The sequence below is a fragment of the Salmo salar genome, unplaced genomic scaffold (genome assembly GCF_905237065.1).
Source record: "Salmo salar unplaced genomic scaffold, Ssal_v3.1, whole genome shotgun sequence".
Taxonomy (NCBI): Eukaryota; Metazoa; Chordata; class Actinopteri; order Salmoniformes; family Salmonidae; genus Salmo; species Salmo salar.
The window spans coordinates 73,466-88,073 of NW_025548355.1; the positions used below are offsets into that span (position 1 = coordinate 73,466).

The 14,608-nt window shown below is 37.7% G+C and overlaps 1 protein-coding gene across 1 annotated transcript in view; it reads left to right on the top strand.

The window, feature by feature from the left end:
- The window catches only part of LOC106595353 (uncharacterized threonine-rich GPI-anchored glycoprotein PJ4664.02-like), a 69,947-nt gene that overhangs the window by 32,618 nt on the left and 22,721 nt on the right, over window positions 1-14,608 (top strand). The window lies entirely within an intron of this gene.

The following is a 14,608-nucleotide window of genomic DNA, read 5'->3' on the forward strand; positions in this document are numbered from 1 at the left end:
TTGGTTGATTGATGTATTGATTGATGAATTGGATGGTTGATTGATGTATATGTAATGATTTGGTTGGTTGATGTATTGGTTGTTTGATGTATTGGTTGATGTATTGATTGATGTAATTGTTGAAGTATTTATTAACTCGTGTATTGATTGTTGTATTGGTTGATGTATTGTTTGAGTGATGAATTAGCTGATTGATGTATTGGTTGGTTAACCTGTTGGGTCTAGGGGGCAGCATTTGCACGTCTGGATAAAAAAAATGTACCCGATTTAATCTGGTTACTAATCCTACCCAGTAACTAGAATATGCATATACTTATTATATATGGATAGAAAACACTCTAAAGTTTCCAAAACTGTTTGAATGGTGTCTGTGAGTATAACAGAACTCATTTGGCAGGCAAAACCCTGAGACATTTTCTGACAGGAAGTGGATACCTGATGTGTTGTATTGACTTTAAACCTCTCCCATTGAAAAACACAGGGGTTTAGGAATATTTTGGCACTTCCTATTGCTTCCACTAGATGTCACCAGCCTTTACAAAGTGTTTTGAGTCTTCTGGAGGGAGATCTGACCGAACAAGAGCCATGGAACGGTGATGTCCCATTAGACACCTGGCGCGCTACTTCATGTTGGGTACCCTCGTTCCAATACGTTATAAAGGCTATGCATTCGTCCACCTTGAATATTATTCATGTTCTGGTTAAAAAGGCCCTAATGATTTATGCTATACAACGTTTGACATGTTTGAACGAACGAAATATATTTTTCCCCTCGTTCATGACGAGAAGTCCGGCTGGCTTACATCATGTGCTAACGAGACGGAGATTTTGGACATAAATGATGAGCTTTTTGAACAAAACTACATTCGTTATGGACCTGTGATACCTGGAAGTGACATCTGATGAAGAGAATCAAAGGTAATGGATTATTTACATAGTATTTTCGATTTTAGATCTCCCCAACATGACGTCTAGTCTGTATCGCAAGCGTATTTTTCTGGGCACAGTGCTCAGATTATTGCAAAGTGTGATTTCCCAGTAAGGTTATTTTTAAATCTGGCAAGTTGATTGCGTTCAAAAGATGTAAATCTATAATTCTTTAAATGACAATATAATATTTTACCAATGTTTTCTAATTTTAATTATTTAATTTGTGACGCTGACTTGACTGCCGGTTATTGGAGGAAACGATTTCCTCAACATCAATGCCATAGTAAAACGCTGTTTTTGTATATAAATATGAACTTGATAGAACTAAAAATGCATGCATTGTCTAACATAATGTCCTAGGAGTGTCATCTGATGGAGATTGTAAAAGGTTAGTGTATCATTTTAGCTGGTTTTATGGTTTTGGTGACCCTGTCTTTGACTTGACAAAACATTACACACAACTCTTGTAAATGTACTGTCCTAACATACTCTAAATTTATGCTTTCGCCGTAAAACCTTTTTGAAATCGTAAAACGTGGTTAGATTAAGGAGATGTTTATCTTTCAAATGGTGTAACATAGTTGTATTTTTGAAAAATTTGAATTTTGACATTTATTTGGATTCAAATTTGCCGCTCTTGAAATGCACCTGCTGTTGATGGAGTGCACCACAGGTGGCACGCTAGCGTCCCACCTAGCCCCAAGAGGTTAATGCATTGGTTGGATGGTTGATGTATTGTTTGGTTAACCTCTATGGGCTAGGTGGGCCGCTAGCGTGCCACCCGTGGTGCACTCCATCAACAGCAGGTGCATTTCAAGAGCGGCAAATTTGAATCCAAATAAATGTCAAAATTCAAATTTTTCAAACATACAACTATTTTACACCCTTTGAAAGATAAACATCTCCTTAATCTAACCACGTTTTATGATTTCAAAAAGGTTTTACGGCGAAAGCATAAATTTAGAGTATGTTAGGACAGTACATTTACAAGAGTTGTGTGTAATGTTTTGTCAAGTCAAAGACAGGGTCACCAAAACCATAAAACCAGCTAAAATGATGCACTAACCTTTTACAATCTCCATCAGATGACACTCCTAGGACATTATGTTAGACAATGCATGCATTTTTAGTTCTATCAAGTTCATATTTATATCCAAAAACAGCGTTTTACTATGGCATTGATGTTGAGGAAATCGTTTCCTCCAATAACCGGCAGTCAAGTCAGCGTCACAAATTAAATAATTAAAATGAGAAAACATTGGTAAAATATTATATTGTCATTTAAAGAATTATAGATTTACATCTCTTGAACGCAATCAACTTGCCAGATTTAAAAATAACCTTACTGGGAAATCACACTTTGCAATAATCTGAGCACTGCGCCCAGAAAAATACGGCGTTGCGATACAGACTAGACGTCATGTTGGGGAGATCTAAAATCGAAAATACTATGTAAATAATCCATTACCTTTGATTCTCTTCATCAGATGTCACTTCCAGGTATCACAGGTCCATAACGAATGTAGTTTTGTTCAAAAAAGCTCATCATTTATGTCCAAAAATCTCCGTCTTGTTAGCACATGATCTAAGCCAGCCGGACTTCTCGTCATGAAAGAGGGGAAAAAAATATATTTACGTTCGTTCAAACATGTCAAACGTTGTATAGCATAAATCATTAGGGCCTTTTTAACCAGAACATGAATAATATTCAAGGTGGACGAATATACTCTTTATAACGTATTGGAACGAGGGTACCCAACATGAACTCGCGCGCCAGGTGTCTAATGGGACATCATCGTTCCATGGCTCTTGTTCGGTCAGATCTCCCTCCAGAAGACTCAAAACACTTTGTAAAGGCTGGTGACATCTAGTGGAAGCAATAGGAAGTGCCAAAATATTCCTCAGCCCCTGTGTTTTTCAATGGGATAGGTTTAAAGGCAATACAACACATCAGGTATCCACTTCCTGTCAGAAAATGTCTCAGGGTTTTGCCTGCCAAATGAGTTCTGTTATACACAGACACCATTCAAACAGTTTTAGAAAATGTAGGGTGTTTTCTATCCATATATAATAAGTATATGCATATTCTAGTTACTGGGTAGGATTAGTAACCAGATTAAATCATGTACATTTTTTTTATCCAGACGTGCAAATGCTGCCCCCTAGCCCTAACAGGTTAATGCATTGGTTGGATGGTTGATGTATTGGTTGGTTGATGTATTTGTTGATTTATGTATTGGTTGGTTGATTGATGCACTGGTTGATGTTGTTATTAATATATGTATTGATTTCTTTATTGGTTGATGTATTGTTTGAGTGATGAATTAGCTGATTGATGTATTGGATGGTTGAGGTGTTGGTTGATGTATTGATTGGTTGATGTATTGGTTGATATTTTGTTTGGTTGATGTATTGGTTTGTTGATTGATGCATTGGTTGTTTGATGTATTTGCTGATTGGTTGATTGATGTATTGGTTGGGTGATTTATGTATTGGTTGATTGACATATTGTTTGATTGATGTATTGGTGGGTTACTTGATTATTGATTGGTTGATTGATGTATTGATTGATGTATTGGTTGGTTGGTTGATATATTGGTTGGTTGATTGATGTATTGGTTGGTTGATGTATTAATTGATGTATTTGTTGGTTGATGTGTTGGTTGGTTGATTGATGTATTGGTTGATGTATTGGTTGATTGATTGATGTATTGGTTGGTTGATGTATTAATTGATGTATTGGTTGGTTGATGTGTTGGTTGGTTGATTGATGTATTGGTTGATTGATTGATGTATTGGATGGTTGAGGTGTTGGTTAATGTATTGGTTGATGTATTGGTTGATGTTTTGGTTGATTGATGTATTGGTTGGGTGATTTATGTATTGGTTGATTGATGTATTGGTTGGCTGATGTATTGGTTGGTTGATTGATGTATATGTTTATGTATTGGTTGGTTGATATATGCATTGGTTGGTTGGTTGATGCATTGGTTGATTGATGTATTGGTTTGTTGATTGATGCATTGGTTGGTTGGTTGGTTGGTTGGTTGGTTGGTATATTGGTTGATTTATGTATTGGTTGGCTGATGTATTGGTTTGTTGATTGATGCAATGGTTGTGTCATGACTGTCCTGATCAGGTTAGGGTACAGGAGACCACCACCCTACAGATTATCTCCCAAACCCCCAACAGAGGAGGAGAGATCTAGAGGTCTGAAGATGTGGGAGTTTTATGACCCCTCACGCCCATAATAAACCTTAGGCCACAGAGAAATTCCTTTGTCCTCACAATGGAGAACTGGCCTCAGAACATTAACCATGCAATAAAGGGACTTTGGAACAATGGTTTCCGTCAGCCACAACGGTGGTCATGACGAGAGGTGGAATATGAAAATGTATGTAACTTTTGTATTGTTATTAAAGGTTAAGAGATGACGTTATTATGAAAACATTGTACCTTTAAGAGTTTTCCCAGTATATGCCTGATGTTTATACATTGTAAGTTGTGTGGAAAATATCCAAATCAAAGAGAATGTTTTGGTAAAGATGAGATGTGAAGGTAGTGTCTAAAATAGGATTTTAGTCAAATCTAGGCCTTGCCCCTTAACTTGGTCCGCCCAGAGAATTGCCCTAAAGGCGGTTACGCCCACTTCTGACCTGAGGGTATAAGACAGGAGAGTGAAGAATTAACATAGGAGACTAAGTGACCCCAAGCTGCAGCGAAGGTCTAACAAAGTCAACGAACCCCAAAACAAAACACAAGGTTGAAGACAAAGAAATCTTTTTCTATACGAGCTACGGACGAGTAGCTGTGTCTAAGCGGGTGAATTCAAGCCGAACCACCCAGCCTCCACTCTCCATTGAATCGTGGTATCTACACCGTTCAAGCCCTAAGCTGTGAGCTCTGAGCTACAGAGCTGTCTGTCCTCAGAAGACCCCTTTCAGATCAAGGGCGATGGATCAGACCACTAAGCCAAGAAGGACACTGACATCGTGAGGACAATCAGAGAGTTGCGCCCGGAGAAGTGCGTCATTGAGAAGCCTAAACGACCCACGCGGAGCTTCCCACCTGAGACCTCCAACACGTAATTACATCATTATATTCTGACCCATAAGAGCGGCAGTTCGGGGCAAGGCTAGGTTTAAATAAGCATGGCTGACAAATGAACCCAAATGTATATTTCTCTCGTGTACTTTCTTGGTTTCTCTCTCTTTTAAATCCCCATTTTGGGTAACACGTGCCATAGTGTGTTGGCCCGTTATACTAAGTCCTAATCAATAGCTAGACTGTGTTTTGTGTATGTGTATTTTTATCATCATTTTTAGCTTGCTAGTAAATAAATAATCAACTAAGATTGGTGTGGTAAACTCATTGGTGTAGCCCGGGTTCGTGCAGATTCCCCGGATTATGCGACGTTCAGACATGAGACAAGAGGTTGATTAATTTAGCGACTGTTGTAAAATCGATATTCTGATATCCTTTGAGTTAATTTGGGAAATAGAAACTCAATCAAAATAATTTTCCCATGGTGCCCCAGGTTAATGAGTTAATAATTGCTTGATTCATTGCTTAATTCATTTTATTTTATCACGCAATTATAAACCGTTAATCATTCGATGAGCAACAGTCATCACATTAACTAATACAACGTCACGACAGTTGGTTGATGTGTTGTTTGGTTGGTTGATGTATTGATTGATGGATTGGTTGATTGATTGATGTATTGGTTAATGTATTGGTTGGTTGATTGATGTATTGGTTTATTCATGTATTGGTTGGTTGATGTATTGATTGGTTGATTGATGAATTGGTTGGTTGATGTTTTGGTTGGTTGATTGATGTATTGGTTGTTTGATGTATTGGTGGGTTAGTTGATTATTGATTTGTTGGTTGATGTATTGGTTGGTTGATGTATTGGATGGTTGATTGATGTATATGTTGATGAATTGGTTGGTTGATGCATTGGTTGGTTGGTTGATGTATTGGTTGTTTGATGTATTGGTTGAGGTATTGATTGATGCAATTGTTGAAGTATTTATTAATTCATGTATTGATTGTTGTATTGTTTGGTGTATTGGTTGAGTGATGAATTAGCTGATTGATGTATTGATTGATTGATGTATTGGTTGGTTGATTGATTTATTGGTTGGTTGATTGATGTATTGGATGGTTGAGGTGTTGGTTGATATTTTGGTTGGTTGATGTATTGGTTTGGTGATTTATATATTTGTTGATTGATGTATTGGTTGGCTGATGTATTGGTTGGTTGATTGATGTATTGATTGATATATTGGTTGGTTTATTGATGTATTGGTTGGATAATGTATTGGTTGGTTGATTGATATATTGGTTGATGGATTGGATGGTTGATTGATGTATTGGTTGGTTGCTTGATGTATTGTTGGATGATTTGGTTGGTTGGTTGATGTATTGGTGGGTTGATGTGTTGATGTATTGGTTGATTGATGTGTTGGTTGATGTATTTGTTGATGGATTATTTGGTTGGTTGGTTGGTTTATGTATTCATTGATGTATTGGTTGATGAATTGGTTGATTTATTAATTGGCTGGTTTATTGATGGATTTGTTGATGTATTGGTTATTGTATTGGATGGTTGATGCATTGGTTGGTTGGTTGATGTATTGGTTGATCTATTGGTTGATGTATTGATTCATGCATTTGTTGAAGTATTTATTGATTGATGTATTGTTTAGTGTATTGGTTGAGTGAAGAATTAGCTGATTAATGTATTGGTTGCTTGATGTGTTGATTTATTGATTGATGTATTGGTTTGTTGATTTATTACATTATGTATTGGTTGATGTATTGTTTCAGTGATGAATTAGCTGATTGATGTATTGGTTTATTGATGTATTGGTTGGTTGATTGATGTATATGTTGATGTATTGGTTGGTTGATGCATTGGTTGGTTGGTTGATGTATTGGTTGATGTATTGGATGATGTATTGGTTGGTTGATGTATTGGTTGGTTGGTTGACCTATTGGTTGATGTATTGATTGATGCATTTGTTGAAGTATTTATTAATTCATGTATTGATTGATGTATTGTTTTGTGTATTGGTTGAGTGATGAATTAGCTGATTGATGTATTGGTTGATTGATGTATTGGTTGATTGATGTATTGGTTGGTTGATTGATGTATTCGTTTGTTGTTTGATGTATTGGTTAGTTGATGTATTGGTTGGTTGGTTGATGTATTGGTGATGTACTGGTTGATGCATTGGTTGATGTATTGGTTGGTTGGTTGATTGATTGATTGATGTATTAATTGATGTATTGCTTGATGTAAATGTTGGTTGATTGATGTATTGTTTGGTTAATGTGTTGATTGGTTGATTGATGTTTTAGTTGATTGATGTGTTGGTTGATGGATGTATTGGTTGATGTATTAGTGGGTTGTTCATGTATTGGTTGATTGATGTATTGATTGATTGATGTATTGGTTGGTTGATTGATGTATTGGTTGATTGATGTATTGGTTTGTTGATTTAAAAATGAATGTATTGGTTCATGCATTTGTTGAAGTATTTATTGATTGATGTATTGTTTGGTGTATTGGTTGAGTGAAGAATTAGCTGATTAATGTATTGGTTGGTTGATGTGTTGATTCATGTATTGGTTGATTGGTTTATGTATTGATTGATTGATGTATTGAAGTTTTGATAGATTTTTTTTCAGATCCATGTGAGGAGAGGGAAGCATCTAAAAAATGCTTGCATGCTCTTCAGAGTTTCCAACAACGTCAGCAAATTCCTCTCCCGTGAGTAACACACACACACACACACACACACACACACACACACACACACACACACACACACACACAGGAGCACACAATATGTGTTGTTATATGTGTTGTTAGGCAAACACACACACTGTTCCAGCTACCTGCAGCCTGATACAGGTAAACACACACACTGTTCCAGCTACCTGCAGCCTGATACAGGTGAACACACACACTGTTCCAGCTACCTGCAGCCTGATACAGGTAAACACACACACTGTTCCAGCTCCCTGCACCTGATACAGGTATACACACACACTGTTCCAGCTACCTGCAGCCTGATACAGGTAAACACACACACTGTTCCAGCTACCTGCAGCCTGATACAGGTAAACACACACACTGTTCCAGCTACCTGCAGCCTGATACAGGTAAACACACACACTGTTCCAGCTACCTGCAGCCTGATACAGGTAAACACACACACTGTTCCAGCTACCTGCAGCCTGATACAGGTAAACACACACACTGTTCCAGCTACCTGCAGCCTGACCAATCGGAGCACTGACACAGGTACACACACCACATGTGTGTAAGTATGTGTGAATATTAAATGTGGGGTGGTGGAAGGAGGTGGGAGGGAGGTGGGGGTGGTGGATGGAGGGGGGGATGGAGGGTTTGTGATAGGAGTGGGAGGGAGGGAGGGGTTGAGCCTATGAGGTGGTGGGAGGAGACGGAGGGATGAGGACAGTTTTGGGAATGCTGTTTATCTTTTGTTCCGCCCAACAAGGTGGCTAAACAGGATGTGAACAGTTCTGAGATGGTTTTGCGGGAAGTATGTGCCTCTGGGTTACTGGGGAATAGATGCTTTATAATAGCCTGTGTGTTTCCGGGTAAGGTTGGGTCCTGACTGTTTGTGTTGTTAAGAGGATTCTAGAACAGGTCGGTTGTTTTCTTACTGTCACATGAGGATTCTAGAACAGGTCAGTTGGTTTCTTATTGTCACATGAGGATTCTAGAACTGGTCAGTTGGTTTCTTACTGTCACATGAGGATTCAAGAACAGGTCAGTTGGTTTCTTACTGTCACATGAGGATTCTAGAACAGGTCAGTTGGTTTCTTACTGTCACATGAGGATTCTAGAACAGGTCAGTTGGTTTCTTACTGTCACATGAGGATTCTAGAACAGGTCGGTTGGTTTCTTACTGTCACATGAGGACTATTTCTGTCAAATAAAGAGCTTTTGTGGGGAAAAACTCATTCTGATTGGCTGGGCCTGGCTGCCAAGTGGGTAGGCCTATGCCCTCCCAGACCCACCCATGGCCACACCACTGCCAAGTCATGTGACAGCCATATATTAGGGCCTAATGAATATTTAAATTGACTGATTTCCTTCTACAAAGGTTATTCAGTGTTTTTTATTGGCTTCCAAAGTTACGAATATTAATTCGAGGAATAAACCGTGTTAGAATACCCACACTAAAATATTGTATACTACATATTTAATGAGTATATGATGAGTATATACTATGTACTATTAGTTCATTAGTGCGGTTAGTATGAGTATTCGAACACAACTACAGTCAGGGATGGAAAGTGAGCTAGCCCACCAGCCCGAGGCTACTACCTTTCAGACCAGACTAGTGGATCTACTAGACCAAGGCTTCTACCTTTCAGACAAGAATAGTATAAAATGTGCCGTTCTAACCAGCTAGTCTGAGGATAGTACTCTATAGACCATTTACTAGAGGTATAGAACTATAGACCATTCACTAGAGGTAAAGATCTATAGACCATTCACTAGAGGTAAAGATCTATAGACCATTCACTAGAGGTAAAGAACTATAGAACATTCACTAGAGGTAAAGAACTATAGACCATTCACTAGAGGTATAGAACTATGGAACTATAGACCATTCACTAGAGTTAAAGAACTATAGACCATTCACTAGAGGTATAGAACTATGGAACTATAGACCATTCACTAGAGGTATAGAACTATGGAACTATAGACCATTCACTAGAGGTAAAGAACTATAGACCATTCACTACAGGTATAGAACTATAGCCAATTCACTAGATGTAAAGAACTATAGACCATTCACTAGAGGTATAGAACTATAGAACTATAGACCATTCACTAGAGGTAAAGAACTATAGACCATTCACTAGAGGTAAAGAACTATTGACCATTCACTAGAGGTATAGAACTATAGACCATTCAATAGAGGAATAGAACTATAGAGCATTCAATAGAGGAATAGAACTATAGACCATTCACTAGAGGTAAAGAACTATAGACCATTCACTAGAGGTATAGAACTATAGACCATTCACTAGAAGTATAGAACTATAGACCATTCACTAGAGGTAAAGAACTATAGACCATTCACTAGAGGTATAGAACTATAGACCTTTCACTAGAAGTAAAGAACTATAGACCATTCACTAGAGGTATAGAACTATAGACCATTCACTAGAGGTATAGAACTATGGAACTATAGACCATTTACTAGAGGTATAGAACTATGGAACTATAGACCATTCACTAGAGGTAAAGAACTATAGACCATTCACTAGAGGTAAAGATCTATAGAACTATTGACCATTCACTAGAGGTATAGAACATTAGACCATTCACTAGAGGAATAGAACTATAGACCATTCACTAGAGGTATAGAACTATAGACCATTCACTAGAGGTATAGAACTATAGACCATTCACTAGAGGTAAAGAACTATAGACCATTCACTAGAGGTATAGAACTATGGAACTATAGACCATTCACTAGAGGTATAGATCTATAGACCATTCACTAGAGGTATAGAACTATAGACCATTCACTAGAGGTAAAGAACTATAGACCATTCACCAGAGGTATAGAACAATAGACCATTCACTAGAGGTAAAAATCTATAGACCATTCACTAGAGGTATAGAACTATAGACCATTCACTAGAGGTATAGAACTATAGACCATTCACTAGAGGTAAAGAACTATATAACTATTGACCATTCACTAGAGGTATAGAACTATAGAACATTCACCAGAGGTAAAGAACTATAGACCATTCACTAGAGGTATAGAACTACAGACCATTCACTAGAGGAATAGAACTATAGACCATTCACTAGAGGTATAGAACTATAGACCATTCACTAGAGGTAAAGAACTATAGACCATTCACTAGAGGTATAGAACTATAGACCATTCACTAGAGGTATAGAACTATAGACCATTCACTAGAGGTATAGAACTATAGACCATTCACTAGAGGTATAGAACTATAGACCATTCACTAGAGGTATAGAACATTCACTAGAGGTATAGAACTATAGACCATTCACTAGAGGTAAAGAACTATATAACTATTGACCATTCACTAGAGGTAAAGAACTATAGACCATTCACCAGAGGTATAGAACAATAGACCATTCACTAGAGGTAAAAATCTATAGACCATTCACTAGAGGTATAGAACTATAGACCATTCACTAGAGGTATAGAACTAGAGACCATTCACTAGAGGTAAAGAACTATATAACTATTGACCATTCACTAGAGGTATAGAACTATAGAACATTCACCAGAGGTAAAGAACTATAGACCATTCACTAGAGGTATAGAACTATAGACCATTCACTAGAGGTAAAGAACTATAGACCATTCACTAGAGGTATAGAACTATAGACCATTCACTAGAGGTATAGAACTATAGACCATTCACTAGAGGTATAGAACTATAGACCATTCACTAGAGGTATAGAACTATAGACCATTCACTAGAGGTATAGAACTATAGACCATTCACTAGAGGTATAGAACTATAGACCATTCACTAGAGGTATAGAACATTCACTAGAGGTATAGAACTATAGACCATTCACTAGAGGTAAAGAACTATATAACTATTGACCATTCACTGGAGGTATAGAACTATAGAACATTCACCAGAGGTAAAGAACTATAGACCATTCACTAGAGGTATAGAACTACAGACCATTCACTAGAGGAATAGAACTATAGACCATTCACTAGAGGTATAGAACTATAGACCATTCACTAGAGGTAAAGAACTATAGACCATTCACTAGAGGTATAGAACTATAGACCATTCACTAGAGGTATAGAACTATAGACCATTCACTAGAGGTATAGAACTATAGACCATTCACTAGAGGTATAGAACTATAGAACTATAGACCATTCACTAGAGGTATAGAACTATAGACGATTCACTAGAGGAATAGAACAATAGACCATTCACTAGAGGAATAGAACAATAGACCATTCACTAGAGGTAAAGAACTATAGACCATTCACTAGAGGTATAGAACTATAGACCATTCACTAGAGGTATAGAACTATAGACCATTCACTAGAGGTATAGAACTATAGACCATTCACTAGAGGTAAAGAACTATAGACCATTCACTAGAGGTATAGAACTATGGAACTATAGACCATTCACTAGAGGTATAGAACTACAGACCATTCACTAGAGGAATAGAACTATAGACCATTCACTAGAGGTATAGAACTATAGACCATTCACTAGAGGTAAAGAACTATAGACCATTCACTAGAGGTATAGAACTATAGACCATTCACTAGAGGTATAGAACTATAGACCATTCACTAGAGGTATAGAACTATAGACCATTCACTAGAGGTATAGAACTATAGAACTATAGACCATTCACTAGAGGTATAGAACTATAGACGATTCACTAGAGGAATAGAACAATAGACCATTCACTAGAGGAATAGAACAATAGACCATTCACTAGAGGTAAAGAACTATAGACCATTCACTAGAGGTATAGAACTATAGACCATTCACTAGAGGTATAGAACTATAGACCATTCACTAGAGGTATAGAACTATAGACCATTCACTAGAGGTAAAGAACTATAGACCATTCACTAGAGGTATAGAACTATGGAACTATAGACCATTCACTAGAGGTATAGAACTATGGAACTATAGACCATTCACTAGAGGTATAGATCTATAGACCATTCACTAGAGGTAAAGATCTATAGACCATTCACTAGAGGTAAAGAACTATAGACCATTCACTAGAGGTAAAAATCTATAGACCATTCACTAGAGGTATAGAACTATAGACCATTCAGTAGAGGTAAAAAACTATAGACCATTCACTAGAGGTATAGAACAATAGACCATTCACTAGAGGTATAGAACTATAGACCATTCACTAGAGGTATAGAACTATAGACCATTCACTAGAGGTATAGAACTATAGAACTATAGACCATTCACTAGAGGTATAGAACTATAAACCATTCACTAGAGGTATAGAACTATAGACCATTCACTAGAGGAATAGAACTATAGACCATTCACTAGAGGTAAAGAACTATAGACCATTCACTAGAGGTATAGAACTATGGAACTATAGACCATTCACTAGAGGTATAGAACTATGGAACTATAGACCATTCACTAGAGGTATAGATCTATAGACCATTCACTAGAGGTAAAGATCTATAGACCATTCACTAGAGGTAAAGAACTATAGACCATTCACTAGAGGTAAAAATCTATAGACCATTCACTAGAGGTATAGAACTATAGACCATTCAGTAGAGGTAAAGAACTATAGACCATTCACCAGAGGTAAAGAACTATAGAACTATAGACCATTCACTAGAGGTATAGAACAATAGACCATTCACTAGAGGTAAAAATCTATAGACCATTCACTAGAGGTATAGAACTATAGACCATTCACTAGAGGTATAGAACTATAGACCATTCACGAGAGGTAAAGAACTATATAACTATTGACCATTCACTAGAGGTATAGAACTATAGACCATTCACTACAGGTATATAACTATAGAACATTCACCAGAGGTAAAGAACTATAGCACTATAGAAAATTCATTCCATGGCCAGCGAAGAGCCCAGATCTCAATCCCATTGAGCACGTCTGGGACCTGTTGGATCGGACTAGGGCCATTCCCCCCCAGAAATGTCAGTGAACTTGCAGGTGCCTAGGTGAAAGAGTGGGCTAACATCTCACAGCAAGAACTGGCAATTCTGGTGCAGTACATGAGGAGGAGATGCACTGCAGTACTTAAAGCAGCTGGTGGCCACACCAGATACTGACTGTTACTTTTGATTTTGACCACACCTTTGTTTAGGGACATATTATTCCATTTCTGTTAGTCACATGTCTGTGAAACTTTTTCAGTTTATGTCTCAGTTGTTGAATCTTATGTTCATACAAATATTTACTCTATGGACCATTCACTAGAGGTTTAGTATAGAGAACTGTAATCATGTTGCTCTATCTGACAGTATAGAGAACTGTAATCATGCTGCTCTATCTGACAGTATAGAGAACTGTAATCATGCTGCTCTATCTGACAGTATAGAGAACTGTAATCATGCTGCTCTATCTGACAGTATAGAGAACTGTAATCATGCTGCTCTATCTGACAGTATAGAGAACTGTAATCATGCTGCTCTATCTGACAGTATAGAGAACTGTAATCATGCTGCTCTATCTGACAGTATAGAGAACTGTAATCATGCTCCTCTATCTGACAGTATAGAGAACTGTAATCATGCTGCTCTATCTGACAGTATAGAGAACTGTAATCATGCTGCTCTATCTGACTGTATAGATGTGATTTTCAACTGCATTTGATGTCAGAGTTGTTAGAGGGACAATAGAGCCCTGAGTACCAGGCTATTAGGACCTGATGGAGGGACAATAGAGCCCTGAGTACCAGGCCATTAGGACCTGATGGAGGGACAATAGAGCCCTGAGAACCAGGCCATTAGGACCTGATGGAGGGACAATAGAACCTTGAGTACCAGGCTATTAGGACCTGATGGAGGGACAATAGAGCCCTGAGTACCAGGCCATTAGGACCTGATGGAGGGACAATAGAGC